The following is a 17,897-nucleotide window of genomic DNA, read 5'->3' on the forward strand; positions in this document are numbered from 1 at the left end:
ACAGCAGTAAGTTTTTTTATGAAAATGACTGGTCACCAACGATAAAACAACCTGAGTGCTTGCCTGTCTAAATTCATGCGAAGAGACCCAAGTACAGACCTCAGTCATGTTATTATCTTTTATAAACATGCCTCATTCCAGTAACTGAGGATTCTCAGTGAATGTTAATGTGATATAAGAGAAAAAATAAAAAGAAAACCTTACACTTTATTCAGTGAAGCCAGCTTGCCTGCTGTTAACACACAAACACAGAAAAACCATTATAAATAGACCACACCTTCTTAAAAATTAATGGGACTGCAAATGTTAAAATTAATGACAAATGCCATCGACATTTATTAGAAGGGACATCACTGGGATCTCCAACGAGTCAGGCAAAAAATTTAATCAGGTTCTTATCAGAGGGTTACAAATAGATGTGTCATTTTAATAAATTTGACAAGTGTACCATGCAACTGAGAACTGGGTGCATCTTAAAAGACAATTAACCAGGCCTCAGTGCTCTGGAAATTCTTTGCAAGTCCTTTTTCCAAATTACTAGTGTTACTCTGTTGTGTGAGGAGGCACAAAGTTGTGCTCTTCTTCATAAACAGCCCCAATTCTCACCTTTTAAACTGAACGTTTGAACAAAAAATGTATTCAGAACCAGCACACAATCCTTAAGCAAGAGGTCTTCAATTCTTTCATCAGTGTAGGGTGGCAGTGGAGGAGACGATTGGGGTACTTTTATAAACTGGTTTTACAAGCACTTAGTTTTATTTCTTTACAAATTCTTCGCACTGATCTTTTTCTTTAAGGTCAGAACCATTTGAAAATAAAAATCAAGACAGCAATTTAAGAATTTACCACTGGGAACTGGGGAGGTGAATATGACCATGAAGTTTTAATCACCTCCCAGAGATCCCGGACGTGCTCAAGGCCTTCCCCCACCACATCCTCACCAAAGACTTTGTTTGGGATTCAAGGTGACCGATGACCTCAATTATTAATGTCACTCATCAACAAGAAATGTACTAAATTGAAACCCTTGAAGAAGAGGTCTGTCGCTCGCATGATAAAGCTCTTGTTTAAATTCCACTTTGAGCACTTCTAAAACAACAGACAACAGTAAACAGCATTTAGCAGAATGACACCATCTGCCATTTATTTTTTCCTATCATCTTTCCAGTGTTTTAAGCAATGATTTGGTTAAAAATGCTGACAATTGGCACTATAAATTATGACTTTCTGCTCTCTGAATAGTCAGGAGTAAAAACAAAGTGCAGAATTAAATCTCGGTTTTCACGCATTATCATGCTTGCAAGATGTCTCTCCAAATTAACCTGCTCCTGCCTCACAGTCATGGGAGGGGATTTAGATACTGCTGGAACAAATTCGGTGAGGTTTGTCATTGGTTCTACACTTGGTTGGGCTACCCAGAACCACAGATAGGGTTCCACTTCATGGAGATAACAATGAGATGAATGGCTGAAGGAGAGGAGCAAGACAAACCAGCCACCTTTGCATCTTTATTTGGAGCCCCGTTATACCGCAGCGCTGCTCCTTCTAAGGCTTAGAAAAGCAGAAGTGTACTGCTCCTCCAAACACCGTGATATTTACAGGGGCTTTGTGTTCTTCCAGTGATACAAGACAACAAGCAGAATGTAAATTTCTACTGCCTTTACGCCTGTGTAGCCTCCTCGTCCCAGAGTGTTTTATGAAACCCTGCTCCACCCCCCCACAAACACTGAACAAAATTTGTTTCATACATCATGCAAAATTAAAAACAAATTTATTGAACCTGAGGCGTATTTAAGGATCAGGAGGCTTTTCGTGCTGTAAGCTATTTTAAAAGATCTTTGAAACTACTCCATAGACTGAAGTTAAACAATTAAAATGCATAATCACATTTAAAAAGCAGCACCAAAAATGTAAGTCGTTTTGTCACAGAGGCTGCTCCAGTATGGTTTATTTTTTAACGTTATGCTGTAAAACCAATTTATACCCGATACCCTTGATCTCTATTTCAATTTCAGGATGTTAATATATGCACCATTGCTGTATTAGCTGATAGGGCAGAACAAATACTTAGGGAAAAGTCACGAATGGAATTTGAAATCTCTCTCAGCCACGTTTAATACCCAAACGTACTCACCTTGCTGGCTTCTGCTGTAGATTTTCTCCCCTGAACCCCATGTTTTTTTCTTTCCATGCCTGGAAAGAATGATTAATCAGCATCAGTAACAGGTGAATGAGGAGCTCTACAGGGAGGATATAGGTGCAGTCACACCTGCAATGAATGCTAAAATCCTCAGCCATCGACCACATCTCATCAACGTGAGCTGTTCCACAGCCCAGGGGCCTCTGTGGCAGGGCAGGGAGAGCAGGCAGCCACCACGCAACATGCTACAGAAACGTTAGGACCCAGATAGCTCAGTCTGAAGGTGCCAAAAGCTGTTTTCTCATTTTACTCATGGCATTACTCGCACCTCCAGTTTCTGCAAACTTTCTTCTATTTCCTGCGCTTTGTTTCACCGTGCGCAACCCTGCAATGAGATGATGTGAGGGGGTTGGATCAAGCTAAAACAAGCCATGCGTTTTGGAGCCTCTAACACAGTCCAAAACTCCACTCACCCACTTCCAGAGGGTACAACACACCGGATTAATGAGGAGACAGAGCCACCCTCACAGAACACGTTATTTTGTATTCTGAGCACTGGCAAAGATATCAGGGAAAATTGAGCAGGAATTTAGAGGAGTTTAGCCGGCAGGCAGCGTTAACACAGGGGCTACCATCCCCTGTATTGCTAACGCTTTATTAATTGCGTGCATACAGCCTGAAAAGTGATTCATTACCTTTTGTTGTTGGAGACACATTGCATATAAACACAGCCCACTACTGGAATACACATTCCCAAGCGTTTCAAACTAAGGACTTGTCTAGAAGACTGATAACGCGTTCTTGTGCTCCCTGAGGAAGGCACAGAGGGGCAACTGCTCGCATCCTCCTTGAATTCCTCCAGGAAAGGAGTATTGCAGATGGCTGCTTGAACAGCACAGGGAGGCAGGGCAGTGTAGAGCTGTCTCAAAAAACATCTGGTGGAGATGCAAGTCCTTTCCCCTTCAGATGAGCACGTGGCTATGACCCAGTGCCAGTTTCCCACAGGGCAGCTGTCATTTCAAGGAAAAGAGGGACTTGCACTGGAATGGGGATTTACGAGGATGCCTTGGAGAAGGCAGAAGCGTAGGGAAATGCTCTGAACAGCAAAGATTGCAGCAACTTCTTCCATGTCTGCAAATGGGCTGCTACTGCAGCCTGCTAAAATAAGCCTGATTCCCTTAAAAAGGAGCAGATAATTTGGAGGAGACAGCTTTGCCTGGAACTAAGTGAACAGTCATTTTCACTGTGTACTACAAATCCGCTCTTAAGTGTCTGCCTAGCGTTTCTGTAGTAAATCTTCATTCTGAGAACAGAAAGCTTTCACTTTGGTATCAGTCACTTTTTCTCAACGTTTTACAGCTTGTATCAGAAAAGGATGGAAATCTCTCCCTACAGCAGCCTCTTAGAAAAGACAGAAACAAGTGGCTCATTCTTGATAGCAACACCCATATATTTTCAGAGGCAGGTTCACTAAGCAGAGGGACTATGACACTAACTCTGCAAAAGTTCTGCAGTTTTTCTTGTATAAGATAGGAAGGGATGGTGAAAGTAGCAAGCTGTCCTTCAAGCGCCCTTGCCTAAACAAAATGAACAGCTTGAGTTCCTATCATTAGCAGGCAGAACACCTCTGCAGGAGGCACACGGCTTGAAACCCAGAGAATTCTGCATGATTACAGCTAAGCAACTCCTCAAAAATCAAACGAAGTTTTCCTGAGGGAATTTTTCTATGAAAAAACTGTTTACACTAAGGTTAGCATGTATTAACTAGGTCTGAGTAGAAAAAAATGTTATTTGGAGGTAAACAGGGAGTTTCAGCTCTCAGAGGGATAAAGGGTTGAGGGCACATGCCCTCACTGCAAGGACACATGATGTATGCTTCACCTCGGGGTACTGTGGGCAGCATCTCCAGCTCCAAGGTGATGAGCAAACACATGCACTCATAACGGAGCATAAATACACAATTACTGGAAATGTGTTTCTTTGAAGCTAGGAAAGACTAAATGCTCCACAATGCCAGTCTACTTGAAAATCACTTCTGCTAAACAGAAATTGGAACAGCTGACCACCATCACAAAACATCACAGTTTTCCTATCTCTGATTTCAGAATCATAGAAAAAGCTAAAATGAACATTGAGAAGCTAGTTAATTTCTCAGCCTGCTCCAAAGCTTAATGATGCTATGAAGTCTGACAGATTTAGTCTAACCATTCCTGCAGATGCTTAGTGATAGAAACTTCAGTGAGGTTTTGTGGCTCTGGAGCACTCCCACTAGACCCTTTGGACCTTTCTGGAGGAGGTCCTGCAGGTTTTGCTTTATCATAGAATAAATAAACACTATATAATTCTTCAGAATTATTGCACAGATGTCACTATATAAATTTAACTAAGGAATTTGAATCCATGACTAAAGATCTTCTAATCTTTATTAGAATAACTATTGTTGTTTAAACATCACCCTTAATTGTTACAATGACTGTTAGTGAAATGCAAGTCTTATGGCGATATTACCTAGTTAGATTTTTATTTTTTTCCCATGCATAGAGCTGAATCGTCACCTGGGTGGCAGAAGTCTTACTACCAGATAGAGGAAATACTTTTGTAGGTTCAGTGACATAAATATCTTTTTTTCTGAGCAGACACCTTAGGCCTGGTGCTACATTTTGATCACAGTAGCTTATTACAGCTCAAGAGTTTTGCCTCAGTGTGAAATTATTACTGAGTCCAGGAAAGCTGGCTTGCACGGAAAATACATGTCTTGTACTTCAACTATTTCTTTGATTTTATCAGTTTTCAGGTATAGTTGTTGGAACTAAACAGCTTCTGAAGACCTCACATCAGTGAGTGCATGCACAGGCCAGACCCAACTTAGGATCCTGAATTTTGGTAAGCTTCAGAGCCACACTTCTTTGTCTCTACTGCCTTTAGTGAAATAGTTCAGCAACCTCCAAATGACAGCCACAAGCCTGCAGTTGTCACACTGGAGTCAGAGCCTCATGATGACAGCAAGAACAATTCCTTGATTTTTTTTCTGTTCTAAAGAGCAAGAACAGATTTGCTGCCTGAAGGGAAGGAGTGAAGAAACACTAAAGCATTTACAACTGTCAAACCTAGGGCCCGTGGGATAGCAAACCTTCCAGGTTACTTGAAGGAGCAAATCTCATTCATCTTCCCTTTTAGCTAACAGGTGTATATAGCCTTTAAAAACAACCAGAACAGTAGAATTTAGCTCATTAGAATTTAGAAAATTAGAAAACCCTCAACGTTTGAGTTAAGAATCAGTCTCCATGTATTGCAGGACTCCTGGCCACCAAGTGGATCCTGCATTCCCTTCATCTCTCAGAGCAGCCATGTTCTGTAACTCTTTATCACTGTAACTAGGAAGCTTTCAAATAAGTGGGATCTGCAATAATCATTCACAAACAGCTCAGAGTTCAAGAGCTAAGCAACTGCAAAAGATCCTAAAAACTGAAATATATGTGATTTGGATGAAGATATTTTTCTATGAAATATGTCAAATAGTCTTCAAAATGACACAAAACCATACAGCAAAGTGGTTGGAATAATGTGATTTTAGAATTGCTAGTGTGACTCTAACACACCACTGATGCTAAATTACTGTCCATTATTTATCGTTAGAGTGCTCAGCTCCAGGCAGAACATACGGTAGGACTGAACTGAAGGAGCAGAGAGGGCTGTCTTAAATGAATAGTCAGCAGAGAGCACTAGGATAAATCGATAAAGGTACGAGATCATTTCACATTTCTGTGGAAGTTACGAAAAAACACTGTCAGCCTGATTCAGTAGATGGCACTCTACCCTCTGTAATGAAGCAATGCTTCAGAATAGCATTAAGGGAAGAATAAGGTTCTGGATGAGAAGTACAGCTGAGATCCTTACTCCTTGTAGTCATTAGATGCTCAGATACCGTGGCACTAAGTGCCACTGATAGGCCTTAACAGATGGCAGGATCCAGGGTGCTTTTCAACTCCAGGCTTGATAGCCCAATGACCTGGTTGTAGATTGGGTATTGACATTCTGCCTCCCAAAATTGCTGTGAAGTTGAAATTGGGCATAATGGCATCATTCATTTCCTGTCCTGAACTCCTTGGTCATTTCAGTGCCAGTTCCCAATCCAGCAGTGAATTGTATTCCAGCTGGTGTTGGAAGATTTCTGTGTGTGTAAGTATCACACTTGGGTAATCCACTGGGGATGGAGAAACACCTCAGACAATAAAGATATTTTGCTTAGGTTCAGGGGAGGAACTTTCCAAGTTATATAATTAAGCAAGAGGGGACATGGCCCTTCAATTTTTCACAGCCAGTCTCCTTTTCTTCAGATCTTTCTTTGCTAAGGAAAGTTATTTTCTGACTTCAGCTAAAAAATGACATATTGACACATTCCGATACCAGCACCTTTGGGATCGTGACCTCTTATTGCAGTGTGGGGTCAGACTACAGCCAAATTCCCCATACAGTTGAAACTGGACAGAATGGTATCCTTGACTTCCAGTCTTCAGTCACTGCTGACTGCAGTATTTCTACCCAGCATATAGGCTGCATATCAACTACTGATAAAATCACATGGGCATACATATAGAGCATTATAGGGATACAATATACAATAGGGATAGGAAGGTATTGCAAAACTAAACACAAGCAATACAAGAATCTGAAGTTATTTTACTTATTGTAAGGCCTGTGTCTGAAAAACAGAAATGGGTCAGAATTTTAGCAAGAGATTGTGTTGGTGACCAAATAGGAAACGGCATTTCTGACCTACTTTCCCCTAAAAAAAAAAAAAAAAAAAAAAAGGTGTAGAAGGCTCAAACTTCTTTTCAGGCAAAACAAGAATCTGTAGCATTTGTGCTTCTCTGCAAAAATCCTATTCTCTTTTATTACCCCAGCAAAAATCAGAAACAACTCACTTCAGTAAGGTAGAATCAGAATGAACATACACTAGGTGTGAAGAAATAAATCTTTTCGTTCCTGCAAGCTGGCACCGTGCACGAGATGGGGTGGATGGCTGCATTATTGGTGTCCTCCTCCAGCTCAGGTGACAGTTCAGGATATTAAAAACCCATGTCTCTAGGGATGGTGAGGCAGGGAATCCAGAGGTGAAAGCCACAGATCACATTGTTATCTCACTTATGGATGAAAACTCTCTCTTCTTATATTCACTTGAATTTCAAACCCCATCTTGACAAATGCAGGATAAGCACAATTTCGGACTACAGTGAAAGTCAAATTTATGTTGTACTTTTATGCCTGTGCTGTTCCACTCTCATAAGAGACTACACAGTCAAGAGAGGTGATGTTTCACCCATAACTCTGGTCCCATTTCCCCAGGCAAAAAGAGGAAAGAATGGAAGATTCAGCATTCTTCTGCTGATAATTTATTTCTGTCAGACTCAAAAAATAATAAATACAACCAAAAACAAACAAAAACCCATAAGCCTCCATCTAGTTTTGAATAGTGATTTTCAAAACGAGCTCATTCTGCCATGATTCTTCTCATGACACTTTCCATGATTTTTCCACACCAGCAACTTTCTAATAGCAGCAGAGAAAGAAAGAGCAGCTCCATAAAATAGCATTAAACAAGGAGGCTCATTGGTAATTAAAGTGGGAACGGAGATAGAGGAATACTGGGTAAAGCCTGCTGGAATGCCTCTTTGGGATATTTCAAACAGTTTTTTGAAATAACATTTCTGTCTTCCTGGAGCTAATTATACGTTTGCTGCACACTAAGCAGAAGGCTAAATTAATTGGAAGAACAAAGGTAATTTGTTGTGGGTTGGAAGGAGGCCATGGATGCTTGTTTCCCTTGTGGGAGAAGAGCTGATGACCTATCCTAGGTTTGTCATCGACAAAAGGAGGGATGCAGGACCAGAACGTGCATCCCTCCCAGCCCATCGTACAGAACTACTACCCTCCAGCCTCCTCGTCATCCCTAGCTGTGCCAGGCACTGTGACTACTGACTGGGTAGCAGCAGGTGGAAAGTCTCTCTGCCTCTCCTTCCAGCCCCCTTCCATTCTTTCACCATCTGGCAGTAGATTGCTTCGGTAAGAGCTGCCAAATTCAACGTGTCAATATTAATCATGAAAGTCACAATGGAGTATTTGTGAAGCCCATACTCACGTTCTGCCTGTCAAATAGATCATCTCCTTTGCGCTGGTTCTTCATAAACATCTGGAGACACCTTATTAAAATAGAACAGATCATCAGCAGCTGGAGCATTTCAAAGATGAATGGGCTTTATGCCAGTAAATATGGTGCTTGCCAAAACACAGGTGGCAGCTATATCTCTACAAGACTGCTACCCTTCCTATTGTATATATTCATTCGGACAGGCTATACCATGTGGGACAGGTATTGAATACCTACCTCTTTTCCCCAAGTTGTCAACATTTGCAAATATGAATTATGCATTCTCAAGCTTCCAGTATGTCTGCTTAAATACAAAGCAGTTCAGTAGTTCCTTTTTTTTTTTTTTTTTCGATAAAAAAAAAAGTATGATCAAAGAATCTGCTGAACATTTGCAGAAAATCAATTTCTCTGAGGTGCAAGAGAGCCTATAGTGCCAAGCTTGGAAGCCATTTAAAAATACACATTTCAGTTTGAGGTGTTCATGCTTTTTCGGGAAAACATACACATGCAGTTGGTGTCTTTAAACACAGTTTCATTCCCCTGTGAGAAGGATTTAATTAGCTTCAAATAAGAAACCACTGTTTTACATAGTACAATCTTTCACTTAATACCCAAGAATCCATGTCACATATTTAAACTACAAGTAAAATACTTACTAATGAGCTAATGTTTTGCAAACACCCACAGAAATATTTGAACTTGACCACCTTCCTTTTAAACAGGACGCGGTCTAGAGAGGGAGGTAGTTTTCTTGGCTAACCGGAGTGTTGATGAAAGAACATGGCTGTTAAACACAATTGTGGCCCTTCATTTTACTCCCAGCATTTCCCTCTAATTCACTGTTTAACTTCAGGAAAGACACTTAACCTCTACGCGCCTCAGTTCACCCGTCTGTAAAATAGTAGATAAGTCACCTAATTCACAGGGATGTTATGGAGATTAATTAACTAACGTCTGGAAAATGTCTCAAGATCCTTCTGTGAAAGGCATTATAAGGGCAAAGGATAGTAGTATAACCGTATGCAAAAGGTTTTATCACATGGCACAAGACAGTTTGGTTTTATCCTCTTTCGCTCTGCAACATCACTGAGTATTTTTACAGGGACCATTTGCTAATAACAGACTCATGCAGCTTCGCAGAGTACCATTATCTTAAGTCAAAGGACATGTTGTTTCACCCTAAATAAAACTCTATTTAGTCAGCTCCTGATACTGCTTCGAGATCCCCAGTGAGGTCAGAGCCCCGACAGGCTAGATGCTGCACATAGTCCTTGAAAAACAGGCCTTGAATATGCAAGAAAGCTGCATCTACTTAACATAAGAGATCTTTTTAAGCTAATTTAATTGATCTGACAAATGTGCTATGTGGGCTGTCTTTAACGGCGGTCTATTTTCACGGCCAGCTCTAGGTGGATGCAACCCAGGCAGAGCTGCCTTGAGCAGCAGACTGCTGTGGCCATGGGCTTTCTGCCAACTTTGCCCATGCCAATCTACGAAAAGACTGCCTGACCATTGCTGCTTCCTGACAAAAATGAGTTGGGGTGGGTGGGGGGTGAGTTAGCGATCCCTCCTACCCTGAAACTCAGTGGTAGCAGTCTTCCACCCCAGCCTTTACTTTTTCTCTGCCATTCTGAATACAGTAGGTTTCATTCAAACTGAAAGAACAGATGGTGAAGCTGACATGATTTTTAGTCCATGAGATGACACGGAGTCAGACCTTACATTAATTCAACTTCGCAGTACCCACAGTAACTGCTCTTTCTTGCTTGCCACATGAACAGGAAAAAAAAAAAAAAAAAAAAGGAAGAACTGAACAGGGACAAAGTGAGGAAACGGCTTGCCCATCAATAAGAGACAGAAAAAATTCCCAGATCTAGCCACTCCCTAATATGTATTAGTAATTTGTTTTGGTCAACCTGCTTTTCCATCAACGCTTTTGTGTATGATCTGATAGCTCTTTTACCCAGGAAATTGCATTATGCTCTGCCATCTTCTCCACTGAGCCCTATATACAGCTTGACACGCTCCACTCCCCCGCCACTTGTTACCTGCTCTTAGTCAACTTTAAAATAGAAAAGTACCTGTCACAGCCACATTGCCTTCAACTGCAGCACAGCACATTGCTATAAAGTTTTGCATTAGGAAGGGAGCTGGAAAACTTTGTTTCCAAGTAGCTGTTTATCTTCTTGTGCTATTCTTATTCACCGTTTCCTCTTCAAACTGCAGACCTGGAAGGGCAAGGGAATGGGGAAAAAGAAAGGTTTGGTCACAATTTAGAGTCATTTGTTCCTGTCAGAATTTATATGAGCTAAATCTCAAGCCTGGACAAGCCTTAATAACTATCATATTTAAAGTTCAGCTTTACAGGGGATGACTTTGTTGCCCAAGGGGATAAGTAATAGAATATAGAATAGTTCACCTTTCATGTGCCCATTCATACCCAATCCAGCAAGGAAAGGCTGGTGCTGGCCTTTCAGAGGCAAACATGACATGAATTTATCAGTCTCTAAGATAATCCCATTGGACTAAGCTACTGTTAATTGTTGTCCTTGCTAGATAAAGTCACTTAGAAGGTCACTGAGAGAGCCAAAAGAGCTAGCTTTACTGCCAGTCCTGTGCTGGAGGGATGGGAAGCCTCCACATTCTCTTAATAAGCTGACCTATCCAAACAATTTTTAATGTTCCTCCCCATACTTTATCTTTACAATCAATACTTGTTTCAAGAGAATGCACCCTACTGAGGCAGTGATCTACAAATGAGAAAAAGCAACGCGTGGGCAGAGAGGCTTTCCACAGAGCGAGGTGCCTCGTTGATGGCGAAGACATGAAAAAAACGGGGCGAGAGATCCCCCTCCACTGGAGTGTCACAGGTCACAAATGGAAATGTCCACACAGAAGACTGAGGAATGGCTCGAGCAAAGAATTTTTACCACTGCAGACTACTTGGAAATCAATAATCATCTGCCAATTACCTCTTCAGAAACTGGCCGCAAACAAAGACATTTCTCCCATCATTGGCCTCAAGTTCAGAGCTTCCCGGCCCAGGATTACAACTTCACACGTTCCTGCTCCAGAACAGAATAGCTACCACTAGCAGTAGGCCATTACCAGAGAGGTTTTTATTTCAGTTGATAGAGGCCAGTGCTTTCCGCGTGGAAGGTCCCCGAGCAGGTCCCTGCCGACCTGCTGCTGCGAGGTGTTCGAGCAAGAGGCACGAACAAGCCTGCTCAGAAATCCCCCTTGCTGAAATCACTCCTGACCTGAGAGCACAACTCAAAGGCAGTGTGCTCTGCAGTAACCTATTTCTCGTTAGCAGCTCAGTCACACAAGACATCCACAGCAGCAGCCGGCCATCCCCGCGGGATGTCGTGCAAGGAGCAGCGAGTATGGGTGTCTGCCTTCAAAAGGGAGAGGGGCAAACAGAAAAAAGACGGGAAAAAGGGTAGCTAGGAGTAAGTTCAGTTGGGCAACAATCTTGTTGGGGATGTGGATGATTGCTAAGGTGCTTGAATTATTCACGTGTAATCTGGCATGAAGAGGTTTAGCCCAATAGCCTCTGGTGGTAGCTCTCTGGAAGAAGAAATCTCACTGAAAACAAGACTTGGGGGCAGGAGGGAGAGAGAGAGAGATCTGAGGAGAAAACAAAAGCAAGAGGATCGTCCCATAACACCTGTGGCTAGAGAGACATTTCTCCAACACTAGAAGCTGATGCCTCTCACTGGCACTAAATTTGTTTTGGCAAAAGACCAACACAAAGAAAAGGTCTGACCTTGTTCTTTACCACAGCCACATCTGTAACGAGACGGAGACTGCTACAGGATATCAGTCTCACAGAAAGTTCCCCTCTTTACTAGTCTGCTGATTGTAATCCTTACTTGAGGGGACCTGCTTTGCCTCTCCCTGTTTCTTCATGGGGAAGCTGGGACCTTGTGGGGAGCTTTATTCTGTGATGTGCATACTGTTAGTGGGAGTCCACACGGAAGAATACACGTGCATGAAAAACAATGTAAGGGAAAAACAAGTTTCCTTACTTTTAAAAATTGATCTCAATTTGTTTAAAATTCTGCAAGCCAAGGCCAATTTTCAATTGGTAACACCAGGTTTGCATTGAGGGGAGAAAGAAACAGCTCTAAAATTAGAAGACTGAATAATCTTGGGTTTAAAAGCATCACAAATGCTGGTCTTGTAAATACAGTCATCAAGAGAAATACAAGCGTGTTTGCCGTGTAATTGCATATTCAAAAATAATATAGAGAGAGTATTTTGTAAAGAAATGCAAATTTAACACTCATGAGAGGTCCAGTCTGGACAGCCTGGAGAATGAAATTGCTCCGCTGACTCACTAAGGAGACAGAGCAGTGCAGCAGGTCGGTCTCCATTCAGTTCTGCTCACAATGGAACAAGTTCAGTGCAAATCACCCTCATTTAAACGTTGTTCCTGTAGCTCACCCCTCTTGCCCCTTCCAGCCTTTTGTTGCGTGATCACAGGTGGCAGATCTGTAAGGATACAAGCTCACCAATGTCTTTAGCTATTTTGCCTCAAGAGCAAGCCTGTAAATGAAGGACAGAAACTTACTTGCTGTCCTAATTTCATTTCCTTGGACCACCAAGCTTCACAACTTTCAGACAAAATATTTTGTGTGCCTCTCTGATTTCAGGGAGAAAAAGATTTCAAAAAAAAAAAATGCAGTTTCCAGAAGAAAAAAATGGACAGAGATAGGGAAAGATGTCAAGATGAGGGAACAACAGGGACTAAAATAGTCCCTACTTTCCAGCTCCTCAGGAGCTTGGTGTGGGCTAAACGCTACTATTCTAATGATCTAAACCCAGACACTCCCACTGGTGGGTGCTCAACCTTCAGACCCAAATACCAGAGACCTGAATCAGTTTTTCACAATTACATGTAAAGTTGAGCAGTGGATGGATCTACAGAGCTGCTACTAAGCACTGAACAGAGGCATGCTTGGAGGTTTCTCATAAAAGTTATCTACTCGGCGGCTTCATTGTCTCAAAAGCACATTTGCTAAAATAAACTAAAACATCCCAATTTTAAACCTCTGCTCATGACTTTCAGACAGGCCTAGGACCAACACAAAGCAACCAGACATCACACATGCTTACTGACCGCATATGAGCACATACTCAGGGACTAGATCAAATTGGCTTAAAAAGCAATGGAATTAAAACCCATTATGTGCTGTAAATAATAGATTTGCAACTCTGATGTAAATAATAGATTTGCAACTCTTGCAGCACCTTAAGACACAGACATGTTCTTCAAGTAGCCTGAAACTCTACTACAATCAAATGATATTGAGCAGTATGGTACACAGCTTACAATATTCGTAGATATTGGTCACACCAGTTACTGTAAGCTTAAGCTGCAAGAAACTTTTTACTGAGGCTTAAAGGCTTCCATGTCAAGAGCATAATACAAATCCTACCTGGTAAACTTCAGCATTTAGATCCCTTTTGAATACATGACCTCATTTACAGCAGACAAGACCCAAAACAAGTCCTGCTGAACAATGTTCTCCATGTTAAACTTGAACACTACTTTTCCAGAGCCATTCTAGTGAAATACTGGTTTATCAAGGGAAGCTGCAAAAAGGGGTGGGTGCATTTTGTTCCCGCTGCCTTTATTTAGATGTTTTGGTGGAGGCACTCTTACTAAGAGTGAGATGGAAAGGAAGGCAGGTGGAAGAAAGCAGTATGGTTTGAAAAGGGATTTTGAAAATACTTCAGTGGGCACTTTTGAATGCGATTCATGTGATAAGATCACTGGTAACACCTTCTCCACAACTGCATCAGATAGATAATTACAGAGGGATAATTACAGAAATAGAGATCTCCAAGTGTTTCCAAAAGGAATTCTCCATGTTACTGCTTCCCCTATGATAGCAAGCGCTTGAAATAGGTCCAAAGTCCTCAGAAAAGATGCCCTGAGAGCCTGCTGTGCTGGGCGGTCTAGATTTACCTAGCAAGACACAAGACCTGAAGAGCTCAGCCTCACTTGTCCTCGGACAACGTGCGGTACCTGTATGGTAACACAGGGTGAATGAAGAGCTTACAGGCATGGACGCGAGTTGACCGTCTTTTTGAACAAAAGAGAAAGGTTATGCATAGCTGAGAGAGTTTAGCAGAATCTACCGAGATTAATCAGGGTACGAAGAAGGGACATTCTCCTGCCGCCGGTAGCGGTTAGCACCATCCAATTATGACAGAAAGCTTCCCGGGGAGTTCAGCCACCTCACCCCAAGGGCTCTCTCCTTCAGACAAGCAAGCCCAGCTTTCCTTTCTGCGATACAGACACTTGAAGTAAAATTCATGAGTGATGTTCAGCTGGAGTGTTTGCTTTGCTCTAACAACCAACGTGCTTGCATCCCGGCTCAGATCAAATGTAGCGCTGAGTATATGCACTCCCTCTGAGGATTAATCATCAAAATAGGGCTGGAAGAGAACCTCAAAGGTCATTCAGTCTATCTTTCTGCCTAAGGCAGGCTAAGCTACACAAACTCTTCTTGACAGACGTTTCTCTAATCTGTTCTTGAAAGCCTCTAAGGATAAGGACTTCACCACCCCCAAGGAAATCTCTTCCATGCTTAACCACCCTTGCAGTCCCAAAGTTCCTCCTACCAAGTAAAATCTCCCCTGGTTTATGTGACACATGAAATAGCAAAACAATGCAAAATTAGGTCAGAGAGACCTTGTATCCATCTTGCACATTTAATTGTGATTTTTTTTTCCCCTTTTAACTAGAGCACATGCCCAGTCCTGAGTTTAGAGTTCACATTCAATATGACACATCCCAGCACCTTGTCTATCCAAGATGCCAGACAAGTGATGGGATTGTTGTTGACGAGCTTTCCAGTTGCGACTTTATCTTTCAGATTTTATTGGAAATGTGTAATGTATTGCAATGGAACAACTGGGAAAATTTTGAAGTAGTGCCCTTAAAAGGAAGGCATCACTGAACAGAATTTAGTTTAATTTTTCTCTTAACCCGATTGTTAATTGGACCCTTTTCACATTTAAAGACTTTACTGTATTTCTGCCTGTCTGTGCTGTGACACAGGCAGAAGAGAACATTGATTCAAAAGAGATTCTTTTGGCAATCATGCTTAAATGCACTCAGCTTTTAAAGAGAGGCTTCCCATAAGGTTTCCCTTGACCTGAACTGGCATCACTTCCATCCACAAATCTCTCCCAAACCTCAAGTCAATGATTTACTCTCATAGTGGACCAAAACGAGGTCAAAGACCTAAAGACAATTTCTTCTTCAGGAGTTCAGAGTATTTCAGAGGGACTTGCCCTTTGGTCAAGATATACAGATGTTAATGGTCAGCGAGCAGCCCAGAAGAATGAAATTGAGGGCTAGAGAAACTAAACAAGAGCCCAGGAAAGGGAATGCGCTGCAAGAATACAATGAGCAGCAGGATCATGGGGAGAGGTACCCAAAGCTAGGCAAGAAACGCAGGAAATTCTGAAGCCCTTTGGTGGCAGCACTGGGGAGGAGTAGGTCAGAGAGCCATGCCTGCAAAAGCAAGTGGAAGTAGTCTAGAGAAAGTTTTGCATTTGCTAAATAGAAAAAGACAGCAAGTCTTCCCCTGAGCACTGGTTTACAAGCTTTCACTTCTCCATAGTAGTCTTCCCCTTCAAGCAGAATTTAACTCAACTGCAGTGCTCCCAGGAATGGAGACAAACATCATCCAGAAGATGGTGCTCTTGGGTAAAGCACAACTTCTGAAAAAAAAAAAAAAAAAAAAAAGAGAAAAAGTTTCTTTGAGATTCCCTTGGCTTTCATGGCATAGCAGGATTCCTGCACATTTGTTCTTAATTCACTGAGGAAGCTCATGCAATAATCGCCAAAACAGCATGGAGGAAGGCATAAGGAGGCAGACAGATTAATGGAAATAGGACTGGGCCATTGAGAAAATCCCCCACCCACCCCTTCGTGAGTACATACACACAAACAATAAAATTGCAAAAATAAACAGTTTTGCCATCAGCTTGATCCAGATCTTTTCAGGATCAAGGGACTACTTGGAGTCCTCCTCTAAGACCCAGCACTGAAAATATGCCAGAAATGGTGTGGGGAAGGGGAAACAGTTAAAACATGAGGAGCATGCCTAACAATTCATTCCCAGTCATCACATAACTTTTTCTGGGTTACTCTTGTGCCGAGAGCACCACCTCTGACTATTCCTCACAGGAAAGGAGGGGTTAAAGGAAAGGGAAAGAAAAAAAAAAAAAAGCAGCTGTATTATGAAGGCTCATGAATCAATATTATTTAGCCAGCATTTCATTTTTAAATGCACTCATGCATCTATCAAATAAATGTTTTCTCTCAAGGATCTCCAAGTATTTTACATAAAAAAATAAATGTGACTATTTACATAACTGAGATTGAAATGGAATTATTTTCATTGCCAAGGCAATCTGTTTTTCTTACCTTTTTAAAAGAGCACATCCACCATTGTACTGGTGAGATGATGCATTGGAATATGCTACTGTAGCTTGTTCCCAGATTTTGGTACAATATATACAAAAAACTCCAGAAAGAAAAAAAAAAGTGCATAGACATATGAAAGCTTAATTCTCAGATGTAGTTATGTTTGTATCTGAGGGCTGGTGAAATCAAAAACAAACAGAAGGCTTAACAGATTTTAAGGTAAGCATCCAGCAACTTTCTTGCACCAAGGGCAGGGCACCTCTTGCATTCGGCTGAGCCCTTGCTGCCGCTTTCTTCATGCTCTTTGTTTCAGAACCCAAAGCTGCATGAAGCAGCTTTAGTATGGGCTAGCAGTGAAGCCCAGGCTGCCTTTTAAATATAATTCTGCTACCCTGTGAGATGCAGAAAGCATAGTTTCTCTTTTTATTAATCTAACAAGAAGTTAATAAACCTGGTCTTTTTTTTTTTTTTTTTCTTTTTAAAGAATAACCTTGTACCTCAGTTGTTGACTGAAAGAAAAAGACTTCAGCAAAAATAAATGAAGACCCAACCAACAGGCTCAGAAACCTCTATTCCCTAAACCGAGAGTCAATTAGTTATAATCAATTAAATAAAATTAAGGAAAACAAAGTCACATGGGCTTGGGGAGGGAAAAATGATAAATGAACTACCATTGTAGTCACTTGGGGAAAAAAATGTCACCATCAAGGAGAAAAAAAATGGAAGCAATTAAAAAGTTTAAAAGTTTCCTTATTGCAAGGAGACCAGGGAGTGTGCCAGCCCCCCAAGGTTTTTATTGAGACTTCTGAATTCATTTCATTTCTCTGTCTGTGCTGAGGTACCGCGGAGGTACGAAGCCACAAGGCCAGTGCCTTGCAGTGCCCTACTTCGCAGACCCAAGTATAGCTGCCATCACTTGGGCTGCCGCAGGCCAGATGCTTACAGCCGACTTCAACCCAAATGTTTTGTCCCCATTACATTTTAAAATGTCCTCCATGAACAAAGGACAATCCTACAGTCTACGCAGGTGCCAACTTGAGAAAATGAATATCCACCACCAGGAAGATGACTAATTAGACTCTATGGCTGCTCAACTAGCTACACAGGTAAGACCCAGAAGGAAAAGATTTAAAAGATTTCAGATGAGGCATGCAAAT

At 41.6% G+C, this 17,897-nt stretch overlaps 1 long non-coding RNA gene across 1 annotated transcript in view; it reads right to left on the bottom strand.

Moving 5' to 3' along the window:
• Positions 1-205: 205 nt before the first annotated feature.
• The window catches only part of LOC308176305, a 59,147-nt gene continuing 41,455 nt past the window's right edge, over positions 206-17,897 (bottom strand). Inside the window, exons 2-5 of the long non-coding RNA XR_013938217.1 lie at positions 10,370-10,516; positions 8,280-8,340; positions 2,135-2,193; positions 206-1,089 (exon numbers count right to left, since the gene is read on the bottom strand). This is a non-coding gene — a long non-coding RNA (uncharacterized lncRNA). The remainder of the gene's footprint in view (positions 1,090-2,134; positions 2,194-8,279; positions 8,341-10,369; positions 10,517-17,897) is intronic.

Source organism: Anser brachyrhynchus (assembly GCF_964034855.1).
Source record: "Anser brachyrhynchus genome assembly, chromosome: 12".
Taxonomy (NCBI): Eukaryota; Metazoa; Chordata; class Aves; order Anseriformes; family Anatidae; genus Anser; species Anser brachyrhynchus.